At 40.9% G+C, this 24,345-nt stretch overlaps 1 protein-coding gene and 1 long non-coding RNA gene across 2 annotated transcripts in view; one reads left to right on the forward strand and one right to left on the reverse strand.

Annotated features, from left to right (window-relative positions):
- LOC140754593 (uncharacterized) overlaps positions 1-24,345 on the reverse strand; it is a 587,467-nt gene that overhangs the window by 245,695 nt on the left and 317,427 nt on the right. The window lies entirely within an intron of this gene.
- Positions 21,317-24,345, forward strand: part of brat (tripartite motif-containing protein brain tumor) — a 636,751-nt gene continuing 633,722 nt past the window's right edge. The window contains exon 1 of the mRNA XM_073089636.1: positions 21,317-21,684. The gene's annotated coding sequence lies outside the window, so the exon portion shown is untranslated. The remainder of the gene's footprint in view (positions 21,685-24,345) is intronic.

Genomic DNA, 24,345 nt, shown 5'->3' on the forward strand with positions numbered 1-24,345 from the left:
ATTTAATTACACGTACCACGTCTTAGATAATGAAGCTGAATACATTTTCATTAGCGTTCCGTATAAACGTATTTGTATCTTAATAATTAAAATGGAAATAAAGCGACTAAGCAAAAGTTTAGTTAGCGTTATAAATTAGGCAAAACGAATTATTGTTCGAAACAAGAAAACAATTTTATCGTTGCGTAGGGATGTGACAACGTATGGAAGATTATTTTGGTATACAGATTTTAGTATGATAAAATTTTATGAGAGGTTTCGATACTTTGACTTTACTATAGAATTATTAACAAAGTATGACTTTTACTTGTGACTTTAGAAGCACAAGAAGAGTTTTGTAGAAGAAGAAGAAGAAGCACTAAAATATTTTAAGTAATTTGTCCTCTAAGGGGCAAAATAACGGACATAAACTTGTAATAGTTATTATTATATCCGTCATGAAATATGACATTAGGATCCTATTCCTATTAAATCACACATGCGTTGCTAGCCCTTGGAGGCTTTGGAAAAGTATATCTCCCTTAACACACCCTTCAAGCCAGAACACAGCAGCGCTTAACACTGCTGTTATTAGGTAGAAATTGGTGTGACAGTTATTGTTTAGAAAAATTAATAAATTTCGACTTAAATAATTAAAAATTAAATGCTATAATCTTAATTTTAATCAAAAATTAATTATTGCAAAATTACCATAAGAAAGTTATAATACTTATTCGTTTCTTTTTCTACTTAAAAATATAGATTTTAACTATTTAAAATAAGAATATCTAATTCAATCTTACACTGAATTCTAAAACAATACAATTCAACCAATCAGATTACCAAGCCTCGCAATACAACGACAACGACAAGGATTCGTTAGCCAACTTCAGGCCCTACGAAATTCATAAATATACAGAAAACAATTCAATTACACGTACCACGAAGTCTTAGATAATGAAGCTGAATACATTTTCATTAGCGTTCCGTATAAACGTATTTGTATCTTAATAATTAAAATGGAAATAAAGCGACTAAGCAAAAGTTTAGTTAGCGTTATAAATTAGGCAAAACGAATTATTGTTCGAAACAAGAAAACAATTTTATCGTTGCGTAGTGATGTGACGCGTATGGAAGATTATTTTGGTATACAGATTTTAGTATGATAAAATTGTATGACAGGTTTCGTTACTTGGACTTTACTATTGAATTATTAACAGAGTATGACTTTAAATTGTGACTTTAGAAGCACAAGAAGAGTTTTGTAGGAGAAGAAGCACTAAAATATTTTAAGTAATTTGTCATCTAAGGGGCAAAATGAGGGACAAAAACTTGTAATAATTATTATTATATCCGTCATATATATGACGAAATATGACATTAGGATCCTATTCCTATTAAATCACACATGCTTTGCTAGCCCTTGAAGGGTTTGGAAAAGTATATCTCCCTTACCCTTCAAGCCAGAACACAGCAGCGCTGAAAATTGCTGTTATTAGGCAGAAATAGGTGTGACAGTGGTGCCTGCGGAATCAAACTCCAAAGGGTACTTTAAAAGTTGAATAAACATTGATAGTAAATGTAAACTGAAATGAAAAACTTATTTTCATATTACATATTTTTGTTGCCCCACAATTTCCAATTTTCCTGATGAAATTTTGTTTGCGGATATAAAATGAATTCGTTTGCATAATGACCAATTATCATACAATAATATTGCTTATTTGCTGTCAATACGAGCTTATTGACTCTGTTGACTGAAATATTGTGAAGGGAAACAATAGGGTCGTAATTGTAAAATGAATTGGAGATAATGATATTAATAGTTGTAATATATGACGTATGGTAGCAGTGATAGCCTAGTGGTTAAGAAACTCGGCCTCTCGGTCGAGGGATCCGAGCTTCAAATCCCAGGCACCTCTGAATTTTCAAAATTATGAGCGTATTAGAAAATAAAATATCACTTGCTAAACGGTGAAGGAAAACATCGTGAGGAAACCTGAATACCTGAGAGATTTATAAAAAAAAAAAGAAAATCTCAAAGGTATGTGAAGTCTACCAATATGTACTTGGCCAGCGCGGTGGACTATGGCCTAATCCTTCTCATTATGCGAGGGGACCCGTGGCCAGCGGGACCAGTGGGACAATAATGGGTTGATGATGATGACCTATGGTATGACAAAATAATAGCGGCGTTAAAATTCGTCCTAGGCGTTACTGTCCCATTGCTGGGCGCGTGTCCCCTCTTAAAATGAGAAGATTGAGGCTACAGTCCACGGTGCTGGTCAGGTGCGAATTGGATTTTACACACCTTCGAAACTTCTTAAACAACTCACAGGCGTGGGTGGGTTTCTCCCAACGACGTTTTCCTTTACCGTAAGCGAATGATAATTAATTTGTAATACGCGAATAACTTATAAATATCAAAGGTAACTGTTATTCGATCCTCTGGTTGAGAGACGGATTTATCCACTAGGCTATAACATTTTTCCTGGTATAATCTTATAACAATTTCAATGAATTAATAATCTGATGGTTCCGTCGGCCAATTAAATTTAAGGACATGGATTTAAACTGATGGCAGATGTGTCATTTATCAACTTTTTGTCATCGAATTTTGCAAATAAATTAATTCAGATCCTCGTATAATGTATTAAAAAACTCTTGTTAGGCGTTGCGTAGCGGTCACCATTATATACTCTCTGTAAAAAAATCAAATGTCTACCTACTCGTATTACTGTTTAAGACATAGACGGACTATGACAGACGGACAGGCAGCGAAGGTTTCGTAATAGGGTTCCCTTTTTACCCTTTGCGTACGGAACCCTAAAAAACATGGTGACAGCACCGTGTGCTATATTATTTATTTGTGAAGAATACTACTATTATTATTATATATTATTCGAAAAGTATATCAGAGTATAGAATATAATTTAATAGAAGTGTTATGGAGTTTCTTTCGCCGCTTCTTCTCCATAACGATGTTTCGTTGTGAAGTGGTGGTAGTTGTATTGACATTCAAAAAGTGCTCTGTAAAGAACCTATTTTAATAATAAATATATTTGAAAAAAAAAAGTTTTCTTTTTTAATTTTATGACGTCGCCAATTCCTGCGAGAGTCGTTAATTATTATTTATTCAAAAAGTATATTATTATAGTATTATGATTATTTATTCGTAAAGTATATCAGAGTACAGAATATAATATTATGACGTCAATCCCTACGTGTCGTGACGCCTACCGTTCGCAAATGGAATTATAACGCCCGCAACGTCCATTTACATTTTGATCGCGAATTTGTGCTGATGCGTTGCAAATGTCGTTACGCGAACAACGACAGGTAATGGGTTTTAAATAAGAATAATTTTCTTAATAATGCTTAGGAGTATGGCGCGGCGCGTGTATTGGCTTCTATGTACCTAATGAAATAAATCTCAAAGGTATGTGAAGTCTACCAATACGCACTTGTTCAGCGCGGTGGACTATAGTACGTATCTCCTCTCGTTCTGAGAGGAGATATGTGCTCAGCAGTTGGACAATAATGGGTTGATGATGATGAGAGCTAATGAAGGTGGTAGTACCTTTAAAGGTGATAGAACTTTCAGTGGTTCGACTCCGGCGGCATCACCGCCACATTTATTTTTGCCTAATAACAGCAGCGAGTGAAACGCTACTGTGTTGTGGTTTGGTACGGCTATGTATAACAAATATAAAAAAGGGAGGCATACTTTTAAGAGGTATTCCAGCTTAGCCGTACTATGTGTGTATAAAGCAATAATTAAAGAAGTTAACTTTTGGTGTTCAAACTTTTTTCCTTCTGTTTCTAATCTTCAACTTATCCCTTTCTCATTTCCTCCCATCCAAAATTGTATCCATCTATCTCACTCAAATTTCCACATAAACACAATTTCCAACAAGCATTTCGGTTTTGTAGGATGTCGTGTAACTTGTACGACCGAGTGGCGTAGTTGTGCTGACGTCGGATGGCGGTTCGGTGCTCGGTGGATGCTCATGTTTGTTTTAAATTGTTTTTGGTCAACCTTGGGTTTTATAAATATTTTAAAAAGAGACAATAAATAAACTAAGGTTATTGAGGATCATATTGATTAAACCCAGTAAATAAATTATCTTTAGAATGCGTGTGTGCGTGTAAGCGTCTATGTGTGTGTTAAGTGCGGAAAGTTGACGTCTATTCTATGAAGCGTTAAAACTTAATTTCTATTATTTCCAATCTTCATCTCTTTTCTTATTTCCTACCAACTAACATGCCTTCTCTCTGTTTCACTCACGTTCCCACATAAACAGAGGCATTTTCCAACAAGCATTTCGGTTTTGTAGGATGTCGTGTAACTTGTAACTTACACAAGTGTAACTTGCAATCTATTGGCTCTTGGCGGCGCTCCAGATAGCTGCGGCGTGTTCACATTGTTCACACGACCGAGTACAGTTGTGCTGAGGTCAGGTTCGATGCTCAGTTGATGTAAATTTTTGTTTAACATATTTTTTGTGAAACTGCTATTTTTTATTTATTGGGAGTCAAATATCCATATTTCAAAAAAGACAATAAAATACTAAGGTATTTGAGGGTTTTATTAATAAAACATATTTAGAATGCGTGAGTGTGAGCGTGTATTGTATGTGTGTGTGTGTATTGTGGGTCTTAAGTGTGCGGACAGTTTGCACATATCTTATGAGTCGTTAAAACTTAGTTTCTTCAATTTCCCATATTCAACCTATTTCTTTCTCATTTCCTCCCATCTAACACTCAATCTATCTACCTCACTCACGCTCCGACATAAACACAAGCATTTCGGTTTTGTAGGATGTCGTGTAACTTGTAACTTATACAAGTGTAACTTGCAGTCTATTGGCTCTTGGCGGCGCTCCAGATAGTTGCGGCGTGTTCGCATTGTTCACACGACCGAGTGCAGTTGTGCTGTAGCTTCGGGTTCGATTCTCGGTGGGTGCTAATGTTTGTTTGACACATTTTTGTAAAATTGCTGTTTTTCATTTATTGGTAGTCTAATATCAACATTTCAAAAACAAAAATAGCTAAGAAAATTGAGGATTGTATTGGCAAAACAAAGTAAATAATTTATATTTAGAATATGCGTCGCATGAGTGTATGTGGAGTTTGTAGAAAGTAGACATCTATTCTATGAGGCGTGAAAACTCAGTTCCGTTTGTTTCCAATCTTTGACTATCTCTATCTCATTTCCTCTTGTTCATTATTCTATGTATCTATCCCACTCACGCTCCCACATAAATACAGGCATTTTCCAACAAGCATTCCGGTTTGTAGGATGTCGTGTAACATGTAACTTATACAAGTGTAACTTGCAGTCTATTGGCTCTTGGCGGCGCTCCAGATAGCTGCGGCGTGTTCACATTGTTCACACGACCGAGCGCAGTTGTACTGACGACAGTTGCAGGTTCGATGCTCGGCGGGTGACGTTAGTCAAAATTTTTGTTGAGTTTTATGGTGAGTTTAAGTTATGTGTGCTGGTTGGTAGGAGAGGTTTCAAAAGTACAATCAGTATGTTTGGACCGGGTAGGTACTACCGTCACACCTTTTTATAGGGTAAACAGCTGTTTCCCAGTGAAAGGGCGTGTACGCTGCCTAACTTATATGGTAGAAGAGACATACTTTTCCGATGGGTTCTAACTTAGTCTTCAGGGGTACCAACACATCTATGGCTGACCACATATAGGAGTCTAATCTTTGTAGGGGTTGATTATAGATGTCAATAGGCGGCAGAACCTTACCATCAGGTGGACTGCATGCCCATCAGCTACTCCTATATTATAAAAAAAATGGTAAAGGAGACAGTGGTAGCAACGGATTTGTGGTCAAATAGGAATCTAACTTTATTTAATACTGCATATTACCATCAAGTGGACTGCATGCTCGTTATATTATAAAAAAGAAAAATATAAGACTACCATCTCAATTCTTAGCGGCAACGAACCTGTCATCGGGTTCAGATAGAACCTATTCTATATGGAACGAACGAACGAAAGCGGTCGTCCTATGCCGCGGCGTGACTTCGCCGCTTGGCGCAGGGTCTGCGGGCCTCGAGGGATCCCTCCTTGCCCGGGCAATCTCCTCAGTGGGTAACACTGCCCACCGGTCTTGTGGGCTGCCGTGAGGCAGCGGTGCAGCAGTCGGTCCTAACGTGACCTGCGCTAGGCTGCGTGTGCAGATTTTCAGTCCTCCAGATGGTCGGAGGACACCTGCCCCTCGAGCTCACGAGGGAGCGGGCGACCGTCGGGGGGTCGAGCGTGGAGGGGCGCGAAGCCTCTCAGATGGGCATGTGGCCCATTGTCGGCGCATGCGTACATACGATGCGCCAACCTGGCCACAAACCTGTCCAAGGTCGGAACCTTGAGGTCGCGCTCCAACACGTCGTTCCGAACATAGCGGCCCGCCCTCACGATCGTTCGTAGGGCCTGGTTCTGCACAGTACGGAGACGCTTACGGTTGGACTCTGACACCAGAGCATACCATGCTGGCGCCGCGTAAGTTAGGCGTGATCGGACGTACAACTTGTACACCCTTAGTTTAGTACGGGTCGGTAGATGAGATGCCAACACTGGTCGGAGCATCGCTCGTGCAGCACGGGCCTGTCGGATCACGTGGTCCACCTGAGGCACCATGTGCAGCGAGCGATCAATGTGACATCCCAAGTACCTAACTGTGGGCTGCCAAGCTACTTCCCGATCACGGAAACGTAGCGGCGGCGGCATAGTACGCCTGCGGCTGAAAAGTGTCGCGACCGTCTTACCGACGTTGACGGCCATACGCCACTTGTCCAGCCACTCTGGGAGCAGGTCCAGCAAGCGCTGCATCCTGCGTGTTGCTAGCACAGGATCACGAGAGGACGCGAAGTACGCGCTGTCGTCCGCGAACAACGCGAGTTCTACGTCCCTTTCCCATTCCTCGAGGTGACCTTCGAGGGTGGGAATGTCGTTGGTGTAGAGTGCGTAGAGTAGTGGCGAGAGGCAGCTGCCTTGAGGCACGCCCGCACGTATTGGGCGGGGGTCTGAGGCTACGTTCTCGACCGATACAAAGAACTGCCGCCCATCTAGAAACGACGCTATTAGCCGCACCAGCAAAGCCGGCACGGGCGACTCCAACAGCTTAAAAACGAGACCAGGATGCCATACGCGGTCGAACGCCTTCTCGATATCGAGAAAGACGCCGACCGTGTGTCGTCCGTAGTTGGCCTCGCTTGTAAGATGGTGGATCACCCGTGTAAGCTGAAGCGTTGTCGAGTGACCGGCGCGGAAGCCGAACTGCTCGTCCCTTAAAACAAGTAACGGCTGCAGTCGCTTCAACGCCAGTCTCTCGAACAGCTTCGCTATGGTGGGCAATAGCGTGATGGGACGGTAGCTGGCCGGGAGACGACGGTCTTTCCCCGGCTTCGGGAGAACTATTACCTTCCCCAACTTCCAGGTGGAAGGGAAGTAGCCCGTGCGGAGAATGCCGTTGAAGAGCCTAGTCATAGTGACTATGGCTCCTCTTGGCAGCATTGCCAACGCCATATTCGGCACGCCGTCGGGGCCTGGCGCCTTGCGCTTCGGCAGGCGCAAGGCGGCCTTCCGCGTCTCCGAGGGGGAGATAAACTCCAAGCCCTGGGGTGGCGGTGTCGGACGCCCGAGGAAGTCCTCTACCCACGCCTCTACGATCTCGTGGTGTTCGGCGGCGGCGGCGGATGCGGGGTGCGGGGAGAATTGCTCTTCCAAGTGCTCCGCATGGATCTCCGCCCTGTCCTTAGGCGCATAGCACCGCCTGCCCGCCCCATTTAGAAGCGGGTAGACTGGCGCTTTGGCTCGGGTAAGCTGTCTGCTGAGATGAAAGAGTGAAGTTTCGTGTTCACCAGCCTGGTCGACTCTCGCCTCCCAGGTGGCCCCACGATACTCCGCCATCCCAGCAGACAACTCCTCCGCCACTGCGTTGAGGTCACGCTTGACCCGGGGGCAGCGGGTGCGCGCCCATAATCGGCGTAATAACCTTTTGTAGGCCAACTTTTTCTCCAGGTGGACTGGGAGTCTCGCGCGTCTATGCGTCTTCGGTGTGAGGGTGGTTGCTGCGTCCAGCGCCTCCCGGACTGAAGCCGAGAAGGCGCTGGCCGCCGCTTCCACCCCCTCCGGCGTATTTAGCGATTGGGGGAGTTTAATACCACCCAAGGTGGTTTGAAAAGCTCCCCAGTCCACCCTTCGAGTTTGGCGCGGGAATGCCACTGATTCGGCTCCTAGGCCAAGCGTGACGAGTATGGGGAGGTGCTGTGTGTCCAGATCATACAGCACCTCCACATGGACGGGACAACGGAGACCCCTATGGAGCACTATGTCCAGGACATCAGGACGATGGGACTCGTCCGAGGGAATGTGCGTGGGTGATTCTGGCCCAATCACCTCGTAGCCATTCGCCTCAGAGTCTTCGTACAGCTTGCGTCCCACCTGGTTGACGATTCTGGATCCCCAAGCCTTATGTTTGGCATTGAGGTCGCCGGTCAGTAAGGTCGCAGCACCATCGTCCAGGATGGTATGGATGTCCTGCGGGTCAAAGAGGGGTCCAGGCGGTCTATAGGCTGCAAACAGCCGCAGCTCCTGGCCCGCCGCACTCACCATCGCCCCTATGGAACGTGTGTGAGTGAACGGCGGGAGCGGTAGTACATCGTGTACCACATCGCGACGAACCGCTATGGCGGTGCCTCTGTAGGCTATGCCTTGCGGTGATATTTCGTCGCGGCGGTACACGAAGTAGTTAGGCAACCGGAAGTCTTGGGCCGGGCGCAGCTTCGTCTCGCCCAGGAGCACCACGTGAACGTCCTGCTCCTGGACGAGACGCCTGAGCCCGTGTTGGTGTTGTGGGAGGTTGCCTCCCGGGTTCCAATACAGCAGCCTAAGTTGTACTGCCATATTGGAACCCGAGAGTATTAGAAATGATATGTTTGATCGCTCCCACAAGCTCTGGGTACCGCGCAATAGCCTCACTGATGGTGGCTATTGCCTCCACCAGCTCATCGGCCGGCGTGTTGATCCCCAGAGCCTGTAGAGGGCGAGGGGCGGGGGTCGGCAGGTACACCGACCGTGGGCGTGGAGTGGGGCTCGGTGGTGCCGTGGGGACTTCCGGTTCCCGCTGCGACTGTTTACCCTTGCCCTTACCTTTCCCTTTGCGGGAGGGAGCCGCCTGTGCAGCAACCGGGGCTGGAGTCGGCGCTGGATGAGGTGGCAGGTGTTGTGCCGGAGTCGGTGCCGGTGTGGCAGCTGGCTGGACGCTGGCCACCGGGGGGCGCGGCTGGGGGGCCGCTTTCGGTTTATTCAGCAGAGGCCTCGCAGCCTGTGTTTCCACCTGCTGCTCGGTCCTCTGCTGGTGCCTCTTGGCCTTCCGCCTGCTGCCCCGCACGTTCTTGCCGCGCGGTGCAGGGGGGTTGGCCGGTGCCATGAGCGATGCGCCCTCGGTGGGCGCGAACTCCTCCACGACTCTCCGGGGTACTGGCTCCCTAGTGGTGGTCGCGGACGGCTTGCGTGCAGATGTTGTTGTTGGGACGGGTGGACGGGGCGGAGGGACGTTCATTCCCCTGACGCGCGCCATCTTCCTTAGGTACGCGCACGACCTGTTGTTGGACGTGTGCGCCCCGCGGCAGTTGACGCACTTGGGGGTCGCGTCCCTCGGTTCCGGGCAGTCCCCGACGACATGCGATCCCGCGCAGCGGACGCATCTGGCCGGCCGGTGGCAATTAACTGAAGAGTGCCCCACCGCCTGGCAGCGATGACACTGGGGGGGGCCGAAACGACCCCTCCACGCCTCAACAATTACCCCCGGCATAAACAGAAGCTCGCTCACCCCATAAAGGCGCGCGAGCTCCGCTTCGGCCATCCGGTCCAGCTGCACGTAATACACACAGCCGGGCTTGCCCCTCCTCGGTGGTATGTGGCGGGTGAAGCGCGCCGGGAACCCAAGCCGTTTCAGGGCTTCAGTGACTGCGTCCGGGTCTGTCATACTCGGCAGGCCCTTGACTGCCACCTTAGTGGGGCGGTCGTCCTGCGGAGTATAACAGAACCAGGAGAGTCCCGGTTCCGTGGCGGACAGGTCCGTCAAGTACCTTTGGATTACCCGGTACTCTTCATCCGCCAGAGGCACGAACCTTATGCCCTGATCTATATGGAATTGGTTACAGATGTCCATGAGCATCGTTAAACGTATTACCGTATTGAGATCTCAAACAGCGGTTGATTAACTGCGGCTACTGGCTAGTGACGGGCTTAGCGAAATTAGGGCCTTTGATGTGGTAATGGGGAAATAGATGCCATCTATATATGTGAAATTATGTGCGTATTAGATTAATTATTGGTGAGTATTAGAAAGATGTTGGTTAGTTTGATACCGGAGGTACCACCGTAGTAAAGTAAATAAATATTTTTTGAAGACTTCATCATCAACCCATTACTGGGTCCCACTACTGGGCACGGGTCTTCTCTCAGAATGAGAAGGATTAGGCCATAGTCCACCGCGCTGGCCAAGTGCGTATTGGTAGACTTCACATACCTTTGAGGTTTTTTTTTTATATATCTCTCAGGTATGCAGGTTTCCTCACGATGTTTTCCTTCACCGTATAGCAAGCGATAATTAATTTCTAATACGCACATAAATTTGAATATCAGAGGTGCGTGCCTGGGATTTGAACCTCGGACCCCTCGATCGAGAGGCCGCGTTTCTTAACCACTAGGCTAAAGTTTGAAGACTTATTTGTGCCTAAAAATGGGGTACTAATAATAGATTTGAAGGGCATTGCAATAAAGATACCTATACGAGTAAATATACGAGGCGTTTCAACTTAGTCCTCAAGAGTAGTAACGCATCAGTACCCTTACCATGAGTTTTTACGTTTTGATAAATATGGCTGTTTTGGTATTTGTTTACGTATTTGCGCATACAATTTCCAATCAGCGCCCCTAGCGGATTGTATCAGAACTATAGTGTCAGTAATGTAACACTAAATTGACAAAATGGCGCTATATGTTTTGTCTTTCTTTTTTGCGAACATGTGAGGGAGAAAAAAAGTTCATCGTCACTTGAGCACTTACTTATTGTTACGTTTACTCAGTGGTGCGCTTTCGACAAATCGTTCTACTGAAGCAAACGGAACAGAAAAATTGATTGAGTAAACGTAACGTAAATTGTGGGATGTTTTGAAAACTCGTACTAAGGGTACTGTTGCCAGTCTTATTCTATCTAGGGTTGGACATAGATGTCCACGTGTGGTATTTGTCAGTTACCAAATGGTAAAATTTAAAAGTTGGTAGAATTATCATTAGATTAAAATTACAACCTTCACACCTATTCCTTATGTGAAGACTGAGATATACACACATTGCTTGAAAACATTACCCTCTGCAATCAGGTAAAAAGGTGTCGCTACCCCAAAGATCTAAGCTAGAAAGCTTTATATGAGAGTGGCTCCCTTAACATGTATGTGTAGCGAGTCGCCAAACATTCGGCAAATACTTTGGAATGCAGCTCGTTAGCTATTTAACTTGAACTTTAAATACAACTTTAAGTAACTGTTGCATAGAAGAGCTTAAGTTTTCCAAAGAGCTTTTCTTACTCGTAATGAACTTATTGAACTTTGAACGTTGTACAAAAGAGAAGTTTCTCGTAACTTTAGTCTTTTCTTTATTTTTCTGTGACATTTTTGCGCTGAAAAATATATAAATTCAGCGCTTTGTTCCCAACTTGGTTCATGTACATAAAAAGATCTCTGGATTTCATGTTTTGTCTAGAATCATTTGGTAACTGCTGTTTGATATTATTTCTATAAAAACAGTAAGTAAATAAAATTTTAATACTTATTTAAATTTGCTTGTCTCGATAAGTACACAAAAAAGAATGTAGAATAGAAAAAATAATGATTTTAATTTGTTTTATTATTTTTTTCTGACAGATTAAAGGACTATTTCTAGCATTGGACATACCACGAATTAGACTAACTATGCCTTTTTTTTGTTCACGAGGGGGAAACCTTCAAAAGGTACCCGTCGCCGTGGGAGCGACGCAGGGTTATGAGGGATTTTTATCGCACTAAAACCCCCCCGGTGGCCATCCTCTGCGCTGCGTAGAGGGCTCTCCAAAGGAACGCAACCGGAGTCCTCTTAACGCGTTGCCCCGTCGGGCTCTGCCCAGGTGAGCTCGACGCTCGCCACATCATCTGGTGCGTACAACGGTATGCGACTACACATACCGCCGCCCTTCCCGGGGTCGCTTACCGGGCGGTTCGAGCTCCCACTCTTACCACCTACTCTACATGCCTAGAAGAATCTAATATATTTTAAATCTTTGAAATTGTATTGCATTTATATTAATTTCCTTTTTATAATATTATGAGAACATGAAGTTAGTTACATGTTCTCAAAATCAATTTTCGTGAACGTAAAAGCTGGTTAAACACGTATTAGCGATCACAAACACTGCGGCGTCTAATCGAAAACTGCGGTTAACTGGCAAATTGTGACGGGCTTAGCGCGAAATTAGGCTCTTTGATGTGGCACTTTAGCTGGCTGAGATTATATTGTATGATAATGAATTTAGAATATTATTATATAAAGTGTATTGTACATGATAATAAGTATATTATACATTGAGAAAAGTGTACATTTCAATATTAAAATGACGGGTCCTTATTAAATTGAAGTAACAAAGGATTATGCGGTCTATTTGTTTATAAATAAGAACTGTCGTCAATTAGTATCTGTAATTAATTCCAAATTTGGAATAAAACTCTATCTAAGGTCTACAAATCCGCTGCTTACCCTGAAGATTATATTATTGGGAAAACCTTATTTAATACCTACTAAAATACAGATGAAAGGTTTCAATAACATACAAATACAACTATTTATATCACGTTTATAGTATTTTTATAGCTATCATATGAAAATATACTAAGTGTATGTTCTGAAAATCAATTTTCCGTTAACGTAAAAGCTGGTTAAACACGTATAAGCGATCACAAACACTGCGGCGTCTAATCGAAAACTGCGGTTAACTGGCAAATTGTGACGGGCTTAGCGCGAAATTAGGCTCTTTGATGTGGTACTTTAGCTGACTGAGATTATATTGTATGATAATGAATTTACAATATTATTATATTAAGTGTGTTGTACATAATAATAAGTATATAATACATCTGAGAAACGTGTACATTTCAATATTAAAATGACGGTTCCTTATTCAATTGGAGTAACAAAGGATTATGCGATCTATTTGTTTATAAGTAACAACTGTCGTCAATTAGTATCTGTAATTAATTGCAAATTTGGAATTAAATTCTATCTAAGGTCTACAAATGCCCTGCTTTCCCTGAAGATTATATTATTCTTGAATTCGGAATACCTCGTTTAACAGCTACTAAAACACAACAACATTTATAAATTGAAATGACGAAAGGTTTTAATAATTTACAAATACAACTATTTTTACCACGTTTATCGTATTTTTATAGCTATAATATGATAAAATACTAAGTGTATGGGTTGAAAATCAATTTTCCGTTTACGTAAAAGCTGGTTAGACACGTGTTAGCGATCACAAACACTGCGGCGTCTAATCGAAAACTGCGGTTAACTGGCAAATTGTGACGGGCTTAGCGCGAAATTAGGCTCTTTGATGTGGTACTTTAGCTAATTGAGAATGTATTGTATGGTAATGAAGGATATTAATATAATATTATAGTATATGGATGGGAGAAAGTATAGATTGAATAATTATAGAAAACAATACATTTTTTTCACCTACAGTTCACCTGTTTTTAAGATGTTACCGGTTCTTACGATACGCTTTCTTAATTTATTTTTGTTGATATTTCGACCCTGTTACCGCCTATAATATTAGTTTAAGAATCATATACTTACGTTCCCATGATTGCATAGACTTTATAATGCATGGATACTGTAATTAATCGGAAAAAGATTGAAGTCCTACTTTAGGCTCTCCAAACATGTGTTACCCTGTAGACTAAGTTAAAACGCCTCGTGAAAATGTCATACCACAGCAAATATGATTAAAGGCCTTTAGTCGGTCACAGATACGTTGCTTCCATTGAGGACTAAATTGAAATGCTTTAAACAAGATTTCTCAAACATTCAAATCGAAATCCTTAACATTTCTGTTAAAAGGATAAATGATCTATTCAATAGGGTTATGCTTGATAATGAGATAAGCCGTGCATAATAAGCATAATTTACAGTATGCTAAGCGTAAGCTAAATTAGCTCAATAAAGCTTCACAAGGTCGTTAAAAACTAACGACCACATAACCTTACCTGTTACATGGAAACCATAAATTTAACTCACTACACCTTCATGGCAGTTTATTATATAACTTTCCAGAAAGCTATAAGTAAAGGGTGCGCCAATAACTATCCCATTTTACTATAATACAGGATTATTAGGACGAGTCCACCCTATGGTAAGTAGCTGCCGTCCATGGATTTTATTTTATAAACACTCACAGCCACACACTAGGATTCCCTGTGTCGTGGGTGCCATGAATACACACATAGACAAATACACAAACACCCAGACCCAGAAACAGGAATCTAAATTCATCATTTAGATGTCTGTCTGGCCGGAGATCGAACCCGGGACCCTCTGAGCGTTAGACCGGTAGGGTAACCGTTCCGCTATGCGGGTCGTCCAATTGGTAATAAACCCTAGATAGGATTCGATTCTTACCTGAGATCGAACACAGATACGCTGCTACTACTGAGGACTAAGCTATAGCATCCCGGAAAATGTCTCCCCACCACACCCTTCAAACCAGAACATAGCAGCGCTTAACACAGCTGTTATTAGGTAGAAATAGATGTGGCGGTGGTGCTACCGGAGTCGAACCACTACGGGTTCTACAACCTTCAAAGCCATTGCTGGACACTGCTATGGCCTTAATTCCTCATATTATGTGAGGAGTCTACCCCGCTGGTCATCCTAACTAACTAAGAGGCCAAGTTTCAATCATTAACCTTTTTGTTTTATAATATAGGAGTATTCGTAGCAGACGAGCATGCAGTCCACCTGATGGTAAGTGGCTACTACCACCCATGGGCATCTGTAATCAACCCCAGATAAGATTAGATATATCTACCTACCTGAGGTCGGCCACAGATGCGCCACTACCCCTGAGAACTAAGCTGTATCGCCTCGGAAAAGTATGTCTCCCTTACCTTCAAACGGAACTTGTATGATTGAGATTTAATTATTGAATTTTAGAGCTCAATTAAATTATATCACTTTTAAAATCTTGAAATCTTGAAATAGTTTCTAGTAAAACTTTACTAGAAACTATTTCCTTAAAAAATCCTCTCTCCTTCCAAAGTTACCTTCATATTAAGAAGGCAATACTAATTTTACTTATTATTTTTACTTTCATTTCTAGAATACATCAAGTTATAAGGGACATGAACCTAATATTTTGGAATATCTACTCTTTGAAATGTCGCTGAATTATTCAACATTTCGTAATTTTCCACTCGAGATCTCAAAAAACGTGGCTCAGCGCATCACTTACTTACATATTTACTTTATTCACGTGCGGGTAATCCCCGGGCTTTCCTCAATTATATTTGGTCGCTTTTTACGAGGCCAGGAAACGAGTGCTGTTCTCACGGATTGAAACTTCCTTTTGTGGAAGGTAATGTTTTTGGAGCGTATGTATGTACATACACATACGCATACATAATTACACACGTTTGTATACGTGCGTATGTATGCATGCATGTATGTATTCTCTTTTGGGCTTAAATAAGTAGCATAATGATGTGAAGATTTATAAAATATAAAAAATGGTTTGGTAAAGGATATACTTAAACGAGGCGTTGCAATTTAGTTCTTGGGGTTAGAAATGCATGACTGACCGACCACAGGTAAAACTAGCATACCCTGGGGGTAAATACAGATACGAACAAAAGTAGTCATGTACCAAGCTGGACTGCGTGACCACTTATCATCAGTACTAAGGGTAGTATGAGTTTTTATGTTTTTACCAAAATTGCTGTTTTTGTTTTTATTTACGTATTTCCCATACTATTCCAATCAGTTCTGATACAATCCGCTAGGGGCGCTTATTGGAAATGTATGGGTAAATAGGTAAACAAATACCAAAACAGTCATTATTGTAAAAATTTAAGAAGTCATACTAAGGATACAGGTAAACTGCAACCTTATTTGATTTTGATTTGCAATGAAGTCGGCAATATCGTAGCCAAAAAAGTAATAATTTACTGCAGTTTTTAATGGATAAAGACCATTAAGGAAACTGCGTTTAACGGACAAAATACACCATAGTTTATGTTGCTTTTTCTGTAAGTATTTATTATTCTTTTAAGTTGATTGTTTATTACTGTATCTGGAATTTCTTTGTTATTCAACAGCATAATCTTAATATACACATATTAATTTAAAGGTAGTAGAACCATCTGTGGTTCGACTCCGGCGGCACCGCTACCTATTTCTACCTAATAACAGCAGTGTTAAGCGCTGTTGTCAGGTTATAAGAGTGTAGGGGAGACACTTGTCCGAGTCATTGCAGCTTAGTCCTCAGCGGTAGCGGTGCATCTGTCGCGGAAGTAAGGTAGAAATGTAATCTTATCTGGGGTTGATTACAAAAGGCCACGGGCGGCAGTAGCCATTTACCGTCAGGTGGACTGCATGCTCATTATTGCTCATACTCCTATATTATAAAAAGAAAATATTATATGCCATTTGTGTTATATACCTACGTTCGTCTCCATACCCGCTTTCAATTTTTTTGAAATTTTGTCAATTAGTTGATTCCACATTAAAAGTTAGGTTTTTATACTTGATAGGTGGCGTTAGCATGGATTTATTATTTGTGGTGGTTTTTGTTGTCAAATCTGTCTAATTTAACGATGTAATAATTTACGGTAAGTATTTAAGCCTGCGTGGTTACTGCTTTAGCTAACGCCTGTGAAAATGTTGTTGTAATATCTACCATGTCGCTATTGCCATTGTTTAGTGACAGTACAATTAACAAATTAAGAAATACAGTACACTAGCATCCTGAAGCCTTAAGCTTTAGATTAAGCTATAATCTACTATGGTACTCAAATGCGTTCAAATTGAATAATCTTCATAAACCTTTTAGAATATTTCTTTTGAGAGAACAGGCATTTAAATTTTCTCACGATATTTTTTTCACCATAAAGTTTATGAATTTTTATTAAAACCACATACTATAAAAACGCTTTAAAGGTGTCTAGGAAGTAAATCCCGGAAGTCAGTGTCAATTTAACAAGATGAATCTCTCGTGAACTACGTTGAATTCAATATAGAGTTTTAGGTAGAGTAGGATCAAAACATGTACATCTTGTACTAATTTAACAATGTAGAGACTTATGGAGAGGTGGAGTAAAAACGGAAGAAATGCCACGCCGTGTGCGTTGAAATAATTTTCATGAAATACAAGTTTTTCTTGCACGTATATTAAATACAAAGTAGGTAGTAGGTAGGACTTAGATAGAGTAGGATCAAAATTTGTTTATATAACACATATTGTACTAATTCAACAATGTAGAGTTATGTAGAGTTGGAGTAAAAACTGAGATAAAACCCCACCGTGTGGACTCGCTAACCGTAACTCAATTTTTTACGGTTCCCCGCATCATCCCTTTGTTCTCCATTAAACATTTTACGACTCTACACTATTATGTGCACGCAGTTAGTTTATATTAAAATAACTCAGTTATTATCTGAATATAATTTAGTTGAAATTTTGAGAGAGGAGCTTACAATGTTATATAATGTAACGTGTATAATATTTATGATAAAGAAGAAAAATACCAGAAAATACGAGATATAAATACATCTGGAGGTGGTAGAATTTTTTGTGTTTTGATATTGGAAGTATCGTAATAGTAAAAGTGTAATACACTTTTTTCAATGTTATAATATTGTGTTAAGATGCTTTGCGATGATTTTAGGTGTATTTCCAAAAAAATTCAACAACATATGAAACCTTCTAACTTTGTCATGTTTAAATGTAACAAACTAAAGAACAGTACAAACTGTTCCTCTATGACTAAAATTAGTGTGACTCTACCAACTTTATTCACAACCTCGGCAGGTTCAATTTTTCATTCCTTTGAGAAATACTTTCATAGCAAATATAGAGTAGAGTTACATCCTTTCTCTATGTTATACTCTACAATACACTTTTGCTATGAACAAAGTTCCAGGCGTTTCATACAAAATATTTTAGTACTTATGATACAAATCGTAATCCCTAAACTTGTAATTACCTTATAAATTAATTTCCTTGAAGAGAAAATTATTCGTAACTTTGTTAAGCAACATTACCATTAAAATGCCTAAATTTAAACTTATATAAAGCGATTCTACGTATTTTGAGAGCCATGGGAGGAGATTTCCAATTACTTAAAAGGTGATAAAACTCTTTGGGGTTCGACTCGGGCGGCACCACCGCCACACCTATTTCGGCCTCATAACAGCAGTGTTAAATGCTGCTGTGTTCTGGTTTGAAGGGTGTGGTAAGGGAGATATACTTTTCCGAAGCGTTCCAGCTTAGTCCTCAGGGGTAGCGGCGCATCTGTGGCCGACCTCAGGTACGAATATCTAATTCTGTCTGGGGGTCTACAGATGTTCACGGGCGGCAGTAGCCACTTGCCATCAGGTGTGCTGAGTGTTCGTCTGCTACTCCTATATTATAAAAAACGTAGAGTTAGTACGGTTTGACGGGGCGGTTCTACCGCTACACCAATTTCTGGTTTGATGCAGTTCTACAGACGGTAGAAAGGCGTGGATGCCAGTTAACTTACGTTGTCATTCCTGAGGGCTAAGTTGTTAAAGACTGAGGTTTTAAATAGCAAACAAAGTTCCAGTCCACCTGTGCCCTTAGTATGAGTTTTTATGTTTTTAAAAAATCAGCGCCCCTAGCGGACTGTATCGGAACTGATTGGAAATGTATGGGAAATACGTAAACAAATACCAAAACAGTCATATTTGTCGAAACGTAAAAACTCCTGGTAAGGGTACTGGTGGCTCTCTCACACCGTTCTCCCTCTAAGAAACAGACCCAGCAGTGGGACAGTAATGAGTTGATGACTGTACACCAGTTTATTACTTCATTTGTTCTATGTAAAAACATGTGAGCACAAGCTAGTTTCCAAAGCCTCACTATTCAAGAACAAAGCCTAGATTTCTGGTACCTAGATGTAGAGGTTCATTAAGGCTAAGTTGTAGAGTTCGTGAGCCACGGATAGCGCAAGGACGGCTCTACCGCAGAGCGTTAATAGCGCTATTACAGTAATCTTTCAATTATTGCCATTTTAAACACGGGTGCATGGTTTTTAATTTTTTCTCGAGAATTCTACATTTTTCAAGGTTAAAATAGCTTCAAGGTACCTTTGAAAAAATACCTTTCTGAGCCTCAAAGTCGGTTAATCGATTTTGTAGATTTGCCTGTAAATATAATAAAATAAAAAAAATTGTAAACGAGTTTTTAAATTTGGAAATTTAAGTTTTCATTATTATTATAAGTAAACTTAGGAATAGTTCCATTTGTTTTGTGATGATAGTCATATACTTTTTGTACACATATACACACATTTTGTACACAGACTCTACCTTTAGAAGGCTTGTATTTCTGTTTCCTAGTGTAAAGGTTCATTAGGGCTACGTTGTAGAGTTCGTGAGCGTCGAATAGCGCAAGGACGGCTCTACCGCAGAGCGTTAATAGCGCTATTACAGCAATCTTTGAATTATGCCAATTCTAAAAAAACATTAGACGGTTGCACGAAAACGTAGAATGAATCACATTTTTTAACCAATTTAAATTATGTAGAGTATTGTAGAGTTCGAATTATGTTAATATGAAGTGGTTACTTAAGAATTGCCTCAACATGCAAAAATTTCGTGTTTCGTGTAAGAATTTTTAACTGGTCTAGTTTATTATGAAGTATAGTTATTAGCGAGTAATTTGTGCAAATAATTAACTGCGACAATCTTATTATTTTTTTGTGTAAATGTAGAGTGTATTTATTTAATTACGCTCAAACAACCACCGCCACACCTATTTCTACCTAATAACAGCAGTGTTAGGCGCTGCTGTGTTCCGGTTTGAAGGGTGTGGTAAGGGAGACAGACTTTTCCGGGGCGTTCCAGCTTAGTCCTTAGGGGTAGCGGCGCATCTGTGGCCGACCTCAGGTAGGATTAAATATTCTAATCTTATCTGGAGTTGATTACAGATGTCCATGGGCAGCAGTAGCCACTTACCATCAGGTGGACTCCATGCTCGTATGCTACTCTTATAATATAAAAAAGCAACAAATTTGGAACTTAGTAACCAAGAATAAATAATTATTTATGAATTTTCTTTATTTCTTTAACAAGTTTGTAACAAGAAACCAAGATACAGTGTTGATAGTGGTTCCTGTCGTTCATAGACATGGTAACCAACTTCTTATGGAACAGTGGTCATACCTCAAACCAACACAATACACACAATATACAGCTGATACAATGCCACTCCTGAAGACTAAGATATGTAGCCTCATATGTAAGTCAGCTGCAATCTGCGACCTTACATCGAAAACCAGTGCTTCACGCTGCGAATAGGTGTAGTGGAACTGTACTAGTACCTTTCAGTTTTTTTTGTAATATGGAGGGGTACCAGATGAGCATGCAGACCATCTGATGGTAAGTAGCCACTGCCGCCCATGGACATCTGCAATCAACCCCCGATAAGATAAGATTCCTACCCAAGGTCGGCCACAGATGCGCGGTTATCTCGGAGGACTAAGCTGGAACGCCTCGGAAATGTATGTCTTCTTTACCACACTAAATAAAAATTTCATTTCATTTATTAAACCTATTTATATTATATGTTATTGTTACATAAATATATAGTATTTATTTATGATTAATTGTGTGTTTACCTGTTTTTAATCTGTAGTCTGTATGCAATTTGTATTTCATTAATTAATGTAATTGTAAGGTCGAGATACTAAACTATTCTGTTTAAAGTGGAATACCACAACAAACGATGACAAGTTACGTACCAGTACCTACGCACTTATCTAAATGTTTAAATTTTAATAAATTAACAGACTAAAACATGCCTACCACAACAGTTCACGTACTGAACGCCGCAACACGCCAGCGACAAGGAAAAGTGATCATTGCGTTGCTCACCAGTACGTTAGAGAAGGACGGATGTAGTTTTCCAGTTGCGTTTTCCTCTGAACTCAGAGACCAACGTTCGCGACCGGCTAGTTTGTTTTTTCGCTCACTTCGTTCAGTATTGTCCGCGCTATCGAGGCGTGCGTTGTATGTACCGCTGTTAGTGAGAAAACGAATACGCTGAAAATATATCGAATTATCAACATCATACTGTGTTTGACTAACTAAATACGCTGTACAGCGCTAAACAATACCCTCTCCCCGTTCTGTTCTTCGTTTTAATTTTGTTTTCGTTTCCTTATTTTAGCCGGGAAAACGCCGGTAACTACTATGTGAATATTGCGTGTAACGTTCAGTGCACTGTTGTGACGTTCAGGACTTGTTGAAGTTGTGTTGTTTTGTTTTGTTTTTGTTCTGTTGTTCTTGACGCCGGCCGGAGTTGGGGCTGTCAAACAACACGTGTTTATCGATCGCCGGCTGATCTCAGGTGAGCTTATCAATTCAACACGATCGAAATTTGAATTTTGTTTTTGTTTTTCTAGCTTGTTATGACAGTTCTGTTTTAAATAGGTCGATATGTATATTTTGTCGTGTTTTGATTTTGGAATTACACTTATTACAGGCTTCTAGATAATTACTAAGCTTTTATACCTCGAAAACGAATGAAAGGTTTTAATAATACCTTCATTATTACAAGTAATATATATTATCGTGTCGGTAGGTAAGAGGACAAAACTCCGAACATGAGTAATTAGTAATAGTAATAAGTGCTTATTAATTAATAATTCAAGTATATGTCCTAATTAATTGTAGATATCAATATATTATAATACCATTCTGAGTTATAATTGAGTTCTTCGTGGTAGAGGTAAGCTGGTAATACCATCATATTATTACCTTTCTGTCGTAAAACAGTCTACAGTTGTTGTTTTGGTTTCAAGGGTACAAATTTACATAAGGAATGCCTTATTCAGGAGCAGTCAATATATTTACGCGTCCATGCGGTGATAGCCTTGTGGTTAAAACTTTGCCTCTGAATCAGGGGGTCCGAAGTTCGAATCCCAGGTTTATTTTCCCGACTTTTCAGTTATGTGTTTATAGCAATAAATTATAATTTTCAATAACAGAGAAAGCAAATGAGGAAACCTACACACCTGAGGGTTATTAAAAGCTTTTCTCAAAAAGTGTCATGTCTATTAATTCGTACTTAGCCAGTGCTGGAGTACGACTTAAACCACTCTCGTTTCGAAAAGAGAGCCTTGCCCAACAGTGGGATACTAATGGGTTAATGATAATGAGGATTTCTGTTCTGTTTTGATGGATTTGATTGATTTCAGGGTTGCTGACTATTTTATAAGGACTTTTTCTGCAATCATAATTTATGCTCAATATTCTTATTATTCAATATTCTTATTCTATCTTCTTATTCTTATTACATATAACTCGTTTCTACATTATTCTTAAGACACAATCATCCAGACCAGAACAGAAATATAGACATATCATTTATATATCTGTGCCGGGGAACGATCCTGATCCTTCAGCGATTCAGACGTTTATGGAGACCGCCCCGCCACGAGGGGTCGTCTAAAAATTTAAGGTTTAGCTTCTGAAAAATCAAATGCTTCGTTTCATACGATTAGGCGTTGTAACTTTTTCGTAATTTTGTAAACATTATGCTACTTTTTATTTTAAAGTATTTTTTTTTATTTTACATAATACTAGCTGACCCGGCAGACGTTGAGTTGCCATATAAGTAAAAAAATGTTAAGGGTGAACAACCCTTATCACTTAGGGAGAATAGATAGTAGCCGATTCTCAGACCTACTGAATATGCATATAAAATTTGGTAAAGCTGTTTTGGAGGAGTACGGTAACTAACATTGTGACACGAGAATTTAATATATAAGATATTCGTATTTATGTGCTAGTACAAGTTTATTAACGATACGGTAATTTCAAGAGGAAACCCGGGCGATAATTATGTCACTCGACTTCCGTAGATAAACAGCTGTAGTCGCGTCAGGGAGAACGCATGACGTAATGTTTTCTTGTGGTCGTTGCCACGCGCTCTGGTTACTAGCTAGGAATCGGTGTGGGTGGATACCGCGTCTGGATATTCCACCTTTGGTAGCGTAGATATATACCTATGTTTTTTTTTTATAGTATACGAGTAGCAGATGAGCATGCAGTCCACCTGATGGTAAGTGGCTACTGCTGCCCATGGACATCTGTAATCAACCCCAGATAGGATTAGATATTCCTACCTGAGGTCGGCCAGAGATGCGCCGCTACCCCTGAGGACTAAGCTGGAACGCCTCGGAAAAGTCTGTCTCCATTACCACACCCTTCAAACCGGAACACAGCAGCGCTTAACACTGCTGTTATTAGGTAGAAATAGGTGAGGCGGTGGTGCCGCCGGAGTCGACCCTCAAAGGGTTCTACCACCTTCAAAGTAAATGTATTGTAACCTTTGGTAGTACAGATAGATTGTCAGCCGGTCATGGGGGACGAGAGGAGGGGGAGGCAGGTTTATGGAATGGTTTATAGTTTTTAGATTATTAGAGAGGGCTACAGCCCTTAGCCAATTGCACTTAGCGACGTTCGACGGTAGAAATTTAATGTGTAAGACGATTTCTGAATCTCTAGTGTGGGTAGGGGGGAAGCTTTTCCCCCTTGCTCTTCTAGTTAGCGACGTCCATGGAGATCACGTCTTTATATACTTTTGGTATTAAAGATACACTATTGTTGCAGCAAAATGGTCGATCTCCGCTCAAAGTAGTGTCTGAAAAAAAGTTTCAAAATATCTTTTCTTTATTCATTAAATTTTCCAGTTTTTTGATTATCCGACAACAATTAATCCATTTAATCGATTTCTAAATATATTTCAATTTAAAAATGTACGAATTATTTCCTTTTCTCGGTTTATGCGGAGGAGTTGCGACATAAACTTGACACAAATTGAAGCATGCGCTGTCTACGTTCTATATTCTGTGTAATATCGTGTAGGTACTGGATTATTCGCGAAGTATTTGCACATATTCCTGATCGCCTGGTATGGTACGGCTAATAACATATGGTTATGCTAGTATTAGTATCCACTTATACTGACATGTTTTTGCTACTGGATTATTGAAATTCAGTAACT

The sequence above is a fragment of the Epargyreus clarus genome, unplaced genomic scaffold (genome assembly GCF_041222505.1).
Source record: "Epargyreus clarus isolate Ecla_fem2 unplaced genomic scaffold, WU_Ecla_fem_2.2 ptg000029l, whole genome shotgun sequence".
Classification (NCBI taxonomy): Eukaryota; Metazoa; Arthropoda; class Insecta; order Lepidoptera; family Hesperiidae; genus Epargyreus; species Epargyreus clarus.